This window comes from Myxocyprinus asiaticus, chromosome 44 (assembly GCF_019703515.2).
Source record: "Myxocyprinus asiaticus isolate MX2 ecotype Aquarium Trade chromosome 44, UBuf_Myxa_2, whole genome shotgun sequence".
Taxonomy (NCBI): Eukaryota; Metazoa; Chordata; class Actinopteri; order Cypriniformes; family Catostomidae; genus Myxocyprinus; species Myxocyprinus asiaticus.
Window position 1 is genome coordinate 15,901,601 of NC_059387.1, and position 15,104 is coordinate 15,916,704.

Below are 15,104 nucleotides of genomic sequence, written 5' to 3' on the forward strand. Positions count from 1 at the left end.
TCTTAAGCGCATGTAAATGTAGTAATATTGATGACAAGAATCTTCCAGACCTTCCACCAACAATTTCCTATCCATCCTAAAAAATTCTGCGCATAATGTTTTTGTATATGTAAGCATAAAATGAGAAATGAGAACAGGCTGGCAATGTGTATTTTTGTCTTGGTGTGGTATGGTTTCATCTTTGCCACCTGGAACAAACACAAACAATATTACTGTAAACACCACCAAAACCTGTGTATGATATAGAACCACAATTTCTAACACATGCACACAAATATTGAATAATTAGTGGCGAAAGTGAGGGAAACGTTAAAGAGACTAAAGGAAAGGTAGAAAAAAAATCCACTGTTTTTCGGGAAGTCTCTGGGCAACAGACTGAATCCCACAGGCTCAATAAATCTCTTTTAAACACAACCCTGACACTAAATAAACATTTGTTTTCTCTCTTTTACACTCTAATTTTTAACTCCCAAACCTCATTCCATCTCTTGTCGTTTTTTCTTTGTACAGTCACTCTCTCCCTCTCTTGCTGTGTGTGATTATACATGTGTGTTTCCGTAGTGACAGATCAGGGCTGTGAGGCTGACAGTGGCGACTCATGCCAGAGAAAGTAGGCCTTGTAGTGTGCGTGTGTGTGTGTGTGTGTGTGTGTGTGTGTGTGTGTGTTCACATTCATTAACACCCAGTGAGTCCACTGAAGTGAACTGATGGCATTGCATGTCTGTTTCCTTCAAGTTATTACTGTTCCTTTAACTTCTCTTGGACACTACACACCAACCCCTGGTTTGCTGGCTAAGAAAGGATGTATGCTCAGTGATGCTGACAAATGCAGATTAATAAAATACAAGCATGCATACATGCACACAGTGCTGGGTAGATTACTTCTGAATTGTAATCATGTACTGCTTACAAATTACATGTCAAAAATTGCGATCAGTAATGTAATCTCGCAGATTACATTTTGGGGTAATCTAATCCAATTACTTTTGGATTACTTCCAACCTAACTTTTATTTAAGGTCACTTGTATAGGACAATATTGTACAATTTTAACATAAAAATACAAAGAGAAAGGAAAAGATATTCCATTCTTTATTGCTAACAAAAAGAGTCTCACAAAAACAGCTCTTATGACATTGTTTAAAAGTGCATTAAATATGCATGTGCATGTAAAAATATGAAATATGTAAATTTAACAAGTATAAGTTTAACAGGTATTTCTTATGGGAGTTTCTAGGAATACGGACAGGTTCCTGGGATGCGTTACATAAACGTGGTTATGTAATTTTGCCATCCATGTGTCGTAAGAGATCAGACCAGTTATATTTGGGAATCAACATCACAAAAACAGCCTCAAAGTTATCACTAAAGCAAAAGTGCATTAATTTACATTTTTGAAGCAGAGTACAAAAGCAATTCACAAAACTGAAACAAATTTTTCAGCACTAATGCAATTGGATTACATAGTGAATATATAATGAAGTGTATTTGGGCATTTTGATGCATTTGATGGACAAAACCCTTCCAAACACATAGCGACACATGGTTATATTACACACAGAGTGATTATTCAAATAATAATTAAAATGTGTTCGTCAGGAGTTAAGAAAGTTAAGAAAACATGCAAACGTATTCAAATGCTTCTTTAAATTTGACGCTGAATCCTTTGCAGATGACAGGATATTAACCACTGGAAGGCAGAGTTTACATTGCACGGTAATGTTTCTGTAACATGTTAAAAGAGAAATTACCTCTGTACACCCAGTGATCAAATGCTGATTTAGACCGCTCTATCTTCACATGGTTAATGACGAGTATCAGGTCTGTGTGCAGTTTTACAACCCTCTCCCTCTCTTCAGAAAACACTCAAAGAGTTACCGAACATATATCGTAAGTAGGCTGATTTAGAGTGAAAAATGTAAAAGATTTTAAAAAAGAGAATAATTACAGTGATCAATAAATTACAAACAATTTACTGCCATCGCCTAATTAACATCATGTAATCATGTAATCCTTAAAAAAGTAACTGTAGTCCGATTATGAGCATTTTAAAATGTAATTCAATCCAATAACATGTACTTTATTTTTGTAATCTGATTATGTAATCCAGATGACATGTTATCCATTACTACCCAGCACAGCATGCACAGAAAAACAGCTCTTATACCCTCCCAGTTCTAGACACCAAGCAATGTTAAATACTCAGTATGAAGGATAAAAGCAGTGTACATCATTATGAAATTACCTTCATTGCTCTAGCATTTAAATGTCACTACAAATTACAGTAAATGATGCAATAAAGTGACAAGCTATGTGTTCCTTATCAGTTATGTGATGAGCAACAGGGACATCTTGTCAGTTGCTTAATTTCTATTTGTGTTGTTTTGGTAGCTCCGTCCACAATGAAATCTCACTAATCCAAAATCATACTCCACAAAGCTGTATACTACACATCAAATAAGCTCTGATTCATTGTGATTGTGTCGTGTTGCATTTTCATTTGTGGCAAATGTACTTGATGGAAACCTGTCACATAGGGTTGCCACCTGTCCCGTAAAATACGGAATCGTCCCGTATTTAATGATAAAATTATGCGTCATGTATCGAATCAATATGGGACACGATTTGTCCCGTATTTAAGATGGTCAGATGGCGTCACGGTGAAATCGTTCCGGAGCGCTAATTTAACATTGATATAAATTGGAAAATGTGCCTATGGTGGGTATAGGACCATCCGAAAATTCCACAAATGGTGCTAAAACTGTTAATTTTTTTCTATATAAATGTTCAGTAAGATCAAACATTGTATGAATACAATCACTGAGTCATAAAGACAAGTACAGGTGAAGGAAGAAAAAAATACGTATAAACCAACCAAAATGTATACATACAGTAAATAAGATAAAGGAGACAAATAATCGAATAAATATATTTTTAACATATAAAAGATGTATTTTATATATATAAGTCAGGGGTCAGGAAATTTCTAATTTCAGCATATAAGAAAGGGTATACAATTTTTTATTAATAACACATATTAACTCTGGAGGATGTGGCCATGCAGCCTGATGTCATGAAAATTGTGTGACTGTTGGCCAAATTTATCCAAAATTACATTACTTGGTTCATTACACGTATTGTAGCAGTTCCAAGGTGAAATCTCCACCTCAACTGCTTAAAGCAAGTTAAATGTTCTCCTAAACAAATCCGTTTTTTTTTTTTTTTTTTTTTTAAATGCTCCCATGAGTTTTAAATCAACATTTGAGTTGTGTTGATTTCACCCTTAACCTTAAAGGTGCACTCAGTCATTTTTAAATGTGTCATCTTGGACTTGCAGTGACACCTAGGGGCCTGGAGGCAGCATCCTTCAAACACAATTGTTTCCAGTTACCAGTGAAATTGTAAAAATTCACTATTCAGAGTCAGCCATGATTAATTAAATCCATGAGTGAATGTTTCCAATAACAGGGTGGTTACTGAGATTAAGTGAGTAGTATTCGGCTGGTCATGTGATCCTAACATGGCAGCCCCCATGAAAAGACCCTCTCCATGTAGAATAAAACAGCTTTTACAAGGTTACTGATATGACTGGAGTCTTCATCTCATGTGAGTGCTCATGATTTTATACATATAATAAAGGTCGTGCACTATAGTAAAAGTGTTTCGATGTCATAAAATAGCATTGAGTGAGGAACAGGGTGAAAAGTAAGTATTTATGATACTGTGACATTTTACTCGTGATTTGTGTGAAAGTGAATTAAAGTAATTGTTGTTGTAGCACCTCTAGTGTTCATTTCACTAGAAAACTGCCACAATACATTAAAACAGCCACTTGAAAATCATTTTGCTATTGTAGGTATAGTAATGTGAAACAAAGCGTAGTGGTTCTAAGGGGTATCAGTGAAATTCTTGGCCTCAGTTGCATTCAAAATCTCACTTGTCCTTTATGCCACCTTTTTAAAATTCTCCTCCATTCTGAAATAAGAGACTGATGGCTGCTCAGATGACCTCCCCTGGGCAGTCCTGCTTGTCTCCTTTACTCTACAAACTGCACAGGATGGTCTTCATGGAAACAGTTATCTGTCTGGGATTTGTGGGAGGCATCAAATGGGTGGCATCAAAAGTTTCTTTAAGGCAAGTCATTTCACTTTGCAGCCATCTTGATAACATCCCCGGGCAGCTATTTTCTATGTACTTTTGTTACAGAAGTACAGCCTCTATCTACTTGAATGGAGAAAGACAGAAATCTCCAAAACTTTGTTAAGACATTTCGTAACATAAAAAAAATAAAAAATAAAAAATAAAAACTCTGACAACATTGGTATAATATATTTTGCTTCTTCACAGTAGCTTGGTGGAGTGGACAATGAATCTAGAGCTCAGTTGAAGGGTCCTAGTGAACTGAATTGTATTTATTAGCTGTGATAAAGGGCTCTGCACTTCTGATTTTATCTGATCTGATTCTGTTCTTAAAAGGATGATTGGGACGCAAATTAGCTGCCCTATAGGGTTGAAAGTATGCGCAACAGATGTGATAGGGCCTGACATCTGATCTGAAGTGCAAACTACAGCATAGAGAAGAGTGTTTGAAATCTTGCCCTAAGGCAAGGGCTGCCCAGGGACTACAGTAGTGTAGCCCCAGGCACTGTAAAAATGAAGAACAATCGCTAAATAGGGCACACAGAACTACACACATACATTTATTCAATAGGGCAACATCCACAAAATCATAGCTCTTTCTATCTCCTGACCCCAACACACAAGCACAAAGATCTATGAATAAAAACAATGTAGAGTATCTATAGGTGATCGTTCCACAAACACTCCTTATAATCTTTTTTATATTAAATGACAAGCTATCTGACACACATTTGTGTGTAGTGTTGGCTGATGATGGAATTATTTCTTGCTCTTAAGAGAGACATTGGCACAATCATACCAAAATGCACAAAGGCAAAAATATTCTGCAAATTTGGATCATTATTAAGAGAGGAGCACTGTCTCATTACTGCCATGTGCCACACAGAGAGATGCACCAATTAGAAAAGCATTCATTATTGATGCTTCACAGTAGGGAATAGAAAAAAAGACCAAGCCAATAGGCAGCCTGTCGAACCATAGATGGATGGATGGATGGATAGACAGACAGACAGATACAGTAGATAGATAGACAGACAGACAGACAAATAGATAGATAGATAGATAGATAGATAGATAGATAGATAGATAGATAGAAAACAAGCTGAAAGAGGATGGAGAGAGAGATGTGCATACCTCTTTGAGGTTAAAAATAAAAGATTTTAAATATGAAACATCTTTAGTTCTCTAGTCCATTTAAATCCCTTGCAGCCTAGAGTCTAGAAGCAATGTGTGTGTGTTCGTGCGCATGTGTATTTTTGTCTATATTTGTGTGTATGTGTGCAAATATACACACATATACATCAGCACATTTACGAGGAAATTAAAGTACTTTAATCTAAATACTGTGTAGATGGCCCTTCTTGTAGTGAGTTTCATATAATAATAAACTCACAAAATAGCATACATTAGCTACGCATTTTGTGTAATGAATACACACATACAGTACATATGTAATGCCCATTGCATATATAGACCAGGACTGGCTAATATCTGACCACTGACACTTAAACAGACTCAGTTAGAAGCCTGCAATATAAGTGTGAAAAAATGTGCTTAATGCACGACTTTCTGGCAGAAAATGAACTGTTAAGGAGAACGAGTGTGTAAACCCAGCAGCTTATGATGTAGCTGAAGAATCTATGGAGGCAGCACAGGAATTAAGAATTTGCAGCAGTGTGGTCAGTGGAAGAAGATGATCTCTCTCTCTCTCTTTTTCACACACACATACACACACACACACACACACACACACATGTTGGTGCGGCTATCCTTATGAGGATTCTCCATAGACATAATGATTTTTATACTGTACGAACTATAGATTCTATCTCCTAACCCTAACCCTACCCCTAAACCTAACCCTCACAAAAAACTTTCTGCATTTCTACATTTTCAAAAAAACATTGTTTAGTATGTTTTCTAAGCGATTTGAATTATGGGGACAATAGAAATGTCTTCGTAAAAACATGTATAGCATAATACCCTTGTAATTACCAGATTGTAACCTAAAACAATGTCCTCATAAACCACCCAACCCGCTCATGCTCACACACACACACACACACACACATACACAAATGTTCTTTCTCCCTCTCCATGGATTTATATTCTGAAGAGCCCTTTTATTCAAATGCTATAGAGATGAGTGTGTGTTTGTGTGTATGTGTGTGCGCGTTTCCATTTGTGTGCCTGTGTATGCATTTGTGTCTTCTTGGAACCTGTCATATACCTAATGCATTCACTTTCTAATTATTTCCACTTCCAGTTTCAATACAATATCTACTCCATTAAATCTCTCAGAGAGCCATCTGTACTGCTGCTTTTATTATAAAAATAAATAAATAAATAAATATGGAACCACATAAAACTTTGACAGTTACTAGATCCACATATATTCTGAGCTAAACTCTCATTCCAGATCCAAGCCAGATTCATTATTTATTCTCATAGTATTCGTGTAATAAAATGTCATTACAGCAATAAATCAGGGAATTACTGCAGTCATTTAAATTTGGTTGTTGAATCCGTGTGCCATGGACTATGATGCTCCAAAATGACAGTATCCTAAGTCATATTGATTTACTGGAGTTACACGACCCAAGAAGCAGCTATATTTACATGTATACAATTGCTATTCATCCGGGACGCTTTCATCACATTAGAATGTTCAAGTCATGGTCCAGCGCGTTGCGCCGTAGGCTATGTTCCCCAAGTGTCACACATTCCAACGCGACTGTCAGTGCTGCTACGCGGTAGAACGCAACATTCTATGACGTCACAATTGCCTGACTGTGATACAGTTCTTAATATTAAGTGTTCTCGAAACAGGACTATTTATTTACTATGACGTGTCATCCTTGTGAATTCGAATTTGAAGTGCGTGCGTAAGAACTTCTGTTCGCTTCTGTAAGATCCAAACGCATGTGAAAACGCATAAAATACGGTCAAGACCAGATGTGTGGATAATAATAAGAATAATAATAAAAAACACCCAAAAGACTCGCACTACGTCTAAAATTCACCGATTTTAAACCGAAACAGAGTCGCGATCAACAGTTCACTTACGTTCCTTATGGTCACTTGAAAGCGGTCCAAATTTCCCGCAGCCGTAGTATTGATTTCAGTGACATGTTGAAAATTCAGTCTTTTCCAACCAGAGAAAACAGTGCCAGTGAGGTGAGAATAATTCATATGGTCACCCCTGGCATATACTCTAGGCAGTTTACTACTGAAATCTTCCTTGCAGTAGCCTGCGTCCAACCAGCGCAAGGCAAGCCGGGCACACATAACATCCAACAAATTAATGAAACTATACTATTAATTATGTGCACCTTACCTCGAGTTTCACAGAGCAGATCATTACAGTTGAAAACAGACTGTAAAAAGCAATAAATCCGTAATGGTGCAGCAAGGGTGCGTGAATCAGTGGTGGACTCTGTCGGGGTCTCGCTGTGTGAACGGAATTAAAGCCCGGTTTTCGGTGGATAGGAGGTCCCCCTACCGCTGAGTCCTCACACTTGCGTGTGCGCTTCGCCTTCTGTACGATACTGCTGCAGCATCACACAAACACACACACACACACACGCGCACACAATCAGCTGCGCCGAGAACGGAACCGGACAACGCTAAACTATGGACCGGATTCTTGCGCTCGCCGCACCTGACTACGCAAAGCTTGTCGCAAAGCTTGAATAAAGAACAGGAATGTGTGGTTTTGCGTCACTTCGATTCGATCATTAAAATGAATAGCGTTTGAAATGTCGCAAGGTTCGCAGGAAATTACGCACACCTGCAGGATATCGATGGCTAGAGTTGATGCCTCCGAGTGAAGTATTGATAGAAAAGCGTAAAATCGACTGTGGACGCAGGCATTACGCAGGCTGGCGTGCGCACACAGATCTCATATTTAAGGTTTTACCATTTTACTTAATTAAAGATGACTCAATTTGATGGAAGTTTGTTATGACATTAAAATGCGTAAATCTAGAAAATATTTTTGAGTGAGGGGTGTCATAAACAGACATACCTATGACAGCTCATAAATTGTTAGATTGAAAGCTTCCCAGATAAACAAACATGGTCTAATAGATTTGGACAGGCTTTTGAATGGCCCCAGATGTGTAGTAATAATATATTCCACCGTATTATGCAATAGCTCATGCTCGTTTGTATGTCAAGCCAAGTTATTACCCAGTAATGCAGATTTGTATGCAAACCACACAGGCTGCACAAAGGAAGTGAACACGGGTACTAAATCTAAAGCTCTGTGCCAGGATAGCCTCGCAGGGAGACCTTTTTTCTACCAGTCAAAAGTTTGGACACACCTTTTCATTCTTTATCATAACTATTTAAACATTTCAGAATAGTTACAAAATATGATGCAAATGCAAGTATAGGAATAATACTGTAACCAATCCTATATTTTAGATTCTTTAAAGAATCATGTAAAAAAGCTGAATATTTTCACTGAATAATGACTTACATTTCATGCTGTTTCTCACCAAAACCAATCGTATGGCTTCAGAAGACTTGGAATATGACTCAAGAGTTGCATGGGCCATTTGTAAGCATTTAAGGATTAGTTCACACCAAAATGAAAATTCTCTCATCACTTTACTCACTCTCATGCCATCCCAGATGTGTATGACTTTCTTTCTGCTACAGGACACAAATGAAGAATATTTTAGCTCTGTAGGTCCATACAATGCAAGTGAATGGCGATAAGACCTTTGAAGCTCCAAAAAGCAGATCAAGTCAGCATAAAGATAATCCATAAGACTCCAGTGGTTAAATCCATGTCATCAGAAGTGATTCAGTTGGTTTTGGGTGAGAACAGACTAAAATATAGCTTCTTTTTCGCTGTACATCTTGACAGCAGTCTCCTTGGCTGCTCCCACCTTGATTTCAAGCTCGATTGCACTTCCAATAGCGCCATCTAGCGCTCTGTGCATGCGTCAAGCACTAGGAAGTGTAATCGAGCTTGAAATCATGATCGTGCAAAGTGAAAAAGGAGTTATATTTTGGTCTGTTCTCACCCAAAACCAAATGGATTGCTTCAGAAGACATTGATTTAACCACTGGAGTCGTATGGATTACCTTTATGCTGATTTGATCTGCTTTTTGGAGCTTCAAAGGTCTGATCGCCATTCACTTGCATTGTATGGACCTACAGAGCTAAAATATTCTTCTTAAAATCTTCATTTGTGTCCTGCAGTAGAAAGAAAGTCATACACATCTGGGATGGCATGAAGGTGAGTAAAAGATGAGAGAATTGTCATTTTTGGGTGAATATCCCTTTAAAGTAAGGCAGTATCCACTGCCATTGTGCTGAAAAGGCAGAGGGCGATATTCATTAAAACATCTAGCATATGTGTTCCGCATAAGAAAGGAAATCATACAGATTTGGAACAATGTGAGAGTGAGTCATTTACAGAAATTACTCATAGAATTTTCCTTTTTGGGTCAGCTATTCCTTTAAAATATTAGTCTTGCATAGAAATTCATGAGCACAGCTTTTTTTTCTCTCTTTTTTACATTTTTTTTATATAAAACTAATTTCATTTATGCATCAGCCTTTGGATCAAAAAGTCTTTAATATTACGAGAAACAATTCAGTATAGTGTGTCCAAACTTTTTACTGGTACTGTCAGTATCTGCCCCCAATTTCTGTTGGACTTTCTTTTGCACATACACACTCACACACAGTTGTATGAGGCACACTTTATCATCATTATGAGTGCGTCAAGCTGGTTGGGGTGGGTGGGTGTAGAAGTGGCCAGGCTGGTTTAAGTGGCAACTGGGGACACAGGAAACATCATTCCTTGGGGAGATGATGAATGGGCCAGTCTCACTGTAGAAAAGGGACAGAAAAGACCCAAATACCCCTCCCCACATATCACACACAAAAAAAGATGTACCAAAAGTATTTTGCATCACAACTGTAATATATTTGTTTTGCTATCATTCAGTGGTAGCAAACACTTCACATGAGGTATAAATATATATCTGAAACATTTTGCATTCTCATAACTTGAGGTCTGTCACAGACAATCCACACAATTCTGAGCCTGCAAGCCAGGAACATTATTATAAATTTATTATAAATATACAGATGCCAAAACTAAGTGAACACCCAAACACCAAACCCATATATGCTTGTTGAGCATTTAATTTCAAACCACTGTAATTATTATGAATTAAATGCCATAACAGCCCCCACTCTTCAGGGAAGGCTTTCCACTAGATTTCGGAATGTTGTAGGGATTTGCACTCATTCAGACACAAAGGAATCAGTGAGGTCCAATTCATTTCAAAGGTGTTCAAAGGGGTTCAGGTCTTTGTGCAGGACAAGCAAGTTCTTCCACAAGAGACAAATTATTTTTTATGGACCTTGTTTTGTATCCAGAGGCCAAATTTTGCCACAAAATTAAAAGCACACAATTCTCTAGAATGTGATTGAATGCTGTAGCATTAGGATTTGTCTTCTTTGGAATTACTGGAAAAACCATACCTCTTAATTAGGTGTCCACAAACATATATGGCAATGTAGAATATGTAGAATTTACATGTAAAGAGTTTTTGATCAATAAATTCCAATTTGCTCCCTGTGTTTCAGTTTTGTATATTTAGTGAGATCCTGATCTCAAACCTCAACTACTGGTTCGATATCTCTCATTTATAATTTAGTCTTGCATTTGGTGGTAACCTGAATGTCTCTTAATGTCAATCTTCTCTGGCAGAAACCCAGAGCAAGGATTTAATTGCTATAATAGCTAAACTGAAAATAATTACGAAGAGAGAGAGAGATGTAGACTACTGCAAAGATCTGATTTAAAAAACTGTCAGTGTTTACAATAATTTATTTGAAACCTAATTTTCCCCAGAAATAAGCATTTTTGTTGTGGCTTTCTCTGTAAACAAAGCTGAAGGCAAGATTAATGCCTTTGAGCAGCATAAATTAAAATTAAGAAGGACTGTAGAATGTCTAATAGCACCAATTGGACATGGTGCATTTAATATATTAGGACTGACAGTTGACTCCCCACTCTGCTAATAAGAGACAGCAGCTCAATCAGAGATCATCTCTGGTCTGTTCTCCATAGAGACAACCATTGTGTCACTGGAGTGTGTGTGTGTGTGTATGGGGGGGTTTACGAGGACAATTTTTTAGGTTGCAAACTGGTAATTACAAGGGTATTATGCTATAACTGTGGTTTATGAGGACATTTCTAGTGTCCCCATAATTCAAATCGCTTAAAAAAACATACTAAACTGTGTTTTTCTGAAAATGTAAAAATGCAGAACATTTTTTGTGAGGGTCAGGTTTAGGGGTGAGGTTAGGGGACAGAATCTATAGTTCATACAGTATAAAAATCATTGTGTCTATGGAGAGTCCTCATAAGGATAGCTGCACCAACATATGTGTGTATATGTGTGTGTGTGTGTGTGTGTGTGTGTGTGCACTAAATCCTCCTCATCATGTCAGTAATTGCTATAATGGTGTGACTGACAGATGATGAACCCATTCTTCTGCCTGTTCAGTTTAGGTAATTCCAATCTGCCACCCAGCCACCTATCAATCATAGCAGGAACAGCTTATATAAAACATGATTTCACAACTTTAACATTCACAATGACATGGTCTACTCTACACAGGACCATTGTTGCTTTAATCAAGTCTTGCTTTCATCCCAAACTGATCCAGCAAATTCTTCTCTTATTACTACAAATAACAATTCCTGCAGCATTGTGAATGTATAGACCCTACATTTAATTATCAACACTTTTGTTAAAAACTTCATAAGTCACTAACAAATATCATGTAATGTATTCAAATTCAACATGAATATGTGAAAATATGTTAGTTTTATGACACTTCTAGCCAACTACTGTTTCATTGTACTATACATTAACTAATGATCTGTTAAGCATTATTTAATGTTTGTAAATGTTATTAATGAATGCTATTAGTGTATAGTTTATATTGTACAGAGAAAATGAAAGAAACAATACTATTGTACCTGTTACACATGATAAACATGTTTACTCTGTCTCTGCTCATCATATTTGTCACACCTGATCAAACTAAATAATATCAGCAGGGAGAAAACAATCAGCACGAGTCACCTTGAGGGAATTGTTGATCCTCATCAGTGGCTGTACTCATTAAAGCATTGATTCATGATTAATGTAATTGTTGTCAAAGCTTACAGAATACTCTGTTCTTGCCATTTGACAGTGTATGACCAATGCATGAGTCCATCTGCTTTTCTTTCAGATATGCTGCAACAGAGCGATTGTGCTCATGAGAAAATGTTCTACCTGTTATGAGAGGATGCTGTTGTTATAGTTTTGGGCTCCTCACAAGTGAATGGGTTTTGCATGTTTTCATCAACCTTTTTTTTTCTTAACAAAAGTTCGGGAGGAGCATGTTCATTTAATCCAACCAATCAACACTGGAGTAAGCGTATATAAGCCGCTGCTTACCTCTGTCCTTCAACAGTTCTTCCAGCATCTCCACCTTCATGGCTAGTTACCACTAAATCAGACATGGAATTCCAGGGGGTACCTCAGGCTCGGATCGAGTCTCGAGCTCATGCCCTCTATTATGAACAGTGAGACAAATATGTTTACCTTCTCTTCATTCAAAGATTACATGAACATGTGAACTCATGAATAAAATGTTTAGCCTCCTGATAGCCTGCATGGACAGTGAACACTGGTTTAGTCAGTGCTGGTTAGTAGCAGATAACATGTAATCTGAATTACATAAATTACAAAAATCAAGTAGGGCTTACTTGTAATTACAGTAAATTACAATATGATTACATACTGTAAGAATCAGGCAATGGCAGTCATTTGTTAATTTATTGATCCCCATAATTATTCTTTTTGTAATCTTTTACATTTTTAATTCCAAATCAGCCTACCGCTGATATACGTTTGATACCTTCGAAACCTTCAAGAGTTTACGGAAGAGAGGGGGAGGGTTATGGAATTGCACATACAGACCTGATACTATAGTGTGGTAAAGTTAGTTTTAGTTTATTTGTCATGGATCTATTGCATGTTTTTGTAATTAAATGGCAACCTGATGATAAAACCTGATTCTGTTACAATCAATAATGTTACACTACCGTAAGAGGATAATAAAAGAAGAATAAACTATTATAGGAGCAAAGTCAACAAAGACAGCAAAAATTCCTGGGCATGAAAATATGAAGCTCTTAAATGGCACAACATTTTGTATAATAATGTGATTGCACCAGTAATAAATGCCTTCGCTATATTTTAACTTCACACATATGCAATTGGCATTATGCAACTTTAAAATGATATTTGATATTATGTTTATATTTAAAATAAAAACAATGTTAATAATGGACCAAAATTACAGTGCAAAATTATGCAGCTCACTTGAGAATCTGTCGTGGTTCTAAGTTGGGATGAAGTCATTAAGTCCTGTTTGCTAAACAACATAAATACAATACATTATATATTTTTTCAAAGCAGACATCAGAATGTTATATTATATGATACTATTTAAATCAAACTTACAATGTCCTCCAGTTGTATATGTCCCTCCTCTAATCAAACATGAAGATGCAGACAACCAAGTGTATTTATACCCTGAATATTGCCTGAATTCTTATGATCACATGATTTACAAGAAAGCTTACAATTGTTTACACTGACATCAACAAGATCACAAATGTTTTATTGCCCTTAACAGTATGTAACCATTTCACATTAGAGACATAAAGTCCCATAAGACCACATGCATGAGGCATGATCATGACTGCGGTGATGTCTGTTCCAAAATACATTAGCTAAAAGTGTTGACAGAGTTTCTCAGAGTGGTGGCATTCTAATTGTTCTCTGTGTGATTACTAAAATACAGTGCATCCGGAAAGTATTCACAGCGCTTCACTTTTTCCACATTTTGTTATGTTGCAGCCTTATTCCAAAACTGATTAAATTCATTATTTTCCTCAAAATTTTACAAACAATACCCCATAATGACAACATGAAAGAAGTTTGTTTGAACTCTTTGCAAATGTATTAAAAATAAAAAATGAAAAAAATCACATGTACATAATTATTCACAGCCTTTGCCATGACACTCAAAATTGAGCTCAGGTGCATCCTGTTTCCACTGATCATCCTTGAGATGTTTCTACAACTTGATTGGAGTCCACCTGTGGTAAATTCAGTTGATTGGACATGATTTGGAAAGGCACACACCTGTCTATATAAGGTCCCACAGTTAACAGTGCATGTCAGAGCACAAACCAAGCCATGAAGTCCAAGGAATTGTCTGTAGACCTCCGAGACAGGATTGTATTGAGGCACAGATCTGGGGAAGGGTACAGAAAACTTTCTGCAGCATTGAAGGTCCCAATGAGCACAGTGGCCTCCATCATCTGTAAATGGAAGAAGTTTGGAACCACCAGGACTCTTCCTAGAGCTGGCAGCCCGGCCAAACTGAGCGATCGGGGAGAAGGGCCTTAGTCAGGGAGGTGACCAAGAACCTGATGGTCACTCTGACAGAGCTCCAGCGCTTCTCTGTGGAGAGAGGAGAACCTTCCAGGAGAACAACCATCTCTGCAGCACTCCACCAATCATGCCTGTATGGTAGAGTGGCCAAACGGAAGCCACTATTCAGTAAAAGGCACATGACAGCCTACCTGGAGTTTGCCAAAAGGCACCAGAAGGACTCTCAGACCATGAGAAACAAAGATTGAACTCTTTGGCCTGAATGGCAAGCGTCATGTCTGGAGGAAACCAGGCAACGCTCATCACCTGGCCAATACCATCCCTACAGTGAAGCATGGTGGTGGCAGCATCATGCTGTGGGGATGTTTTTCAGCGGCAGGAACTGAGAGACTAGTCAGGATCGAGGGAAAGATGAATGCAGCAATGTACAGAGACATCCTTGATGAAAACCTGCTCCAGAGCGCTCTG

General features: G+C 37.5%; 1 protein-coding gene across 4 annotated transcripts in view; it reads right to left on the reverse strand.

Moving 5' to 3' along the window:
- The window catches only part of LOC127434196 (disks large-associated protein 1-like), a 180,091-nt gene extending 172,437 nt beyond the window's left edge, over positions 1–7,654 (reverse strand). For 3 of the 4 annotated variants that reach the window (XM_051686764.1, XM_051686762.1, XM_051686765.1), the window contains exon 1: positions 7,477–7,654. The gene's annotated coding sequence lies outside the window, so the exon portion shown is untranslated. Of the gene's footprint in view, positions 1–7,205; positions 7,315–7,476 lie in introns of those variants that run through there. The other variant, XM_051686763.1, reaches the window with a different exon arrangement.
- Positions 7,655–15,104: the final 7,450 nt, after the last annotated feature.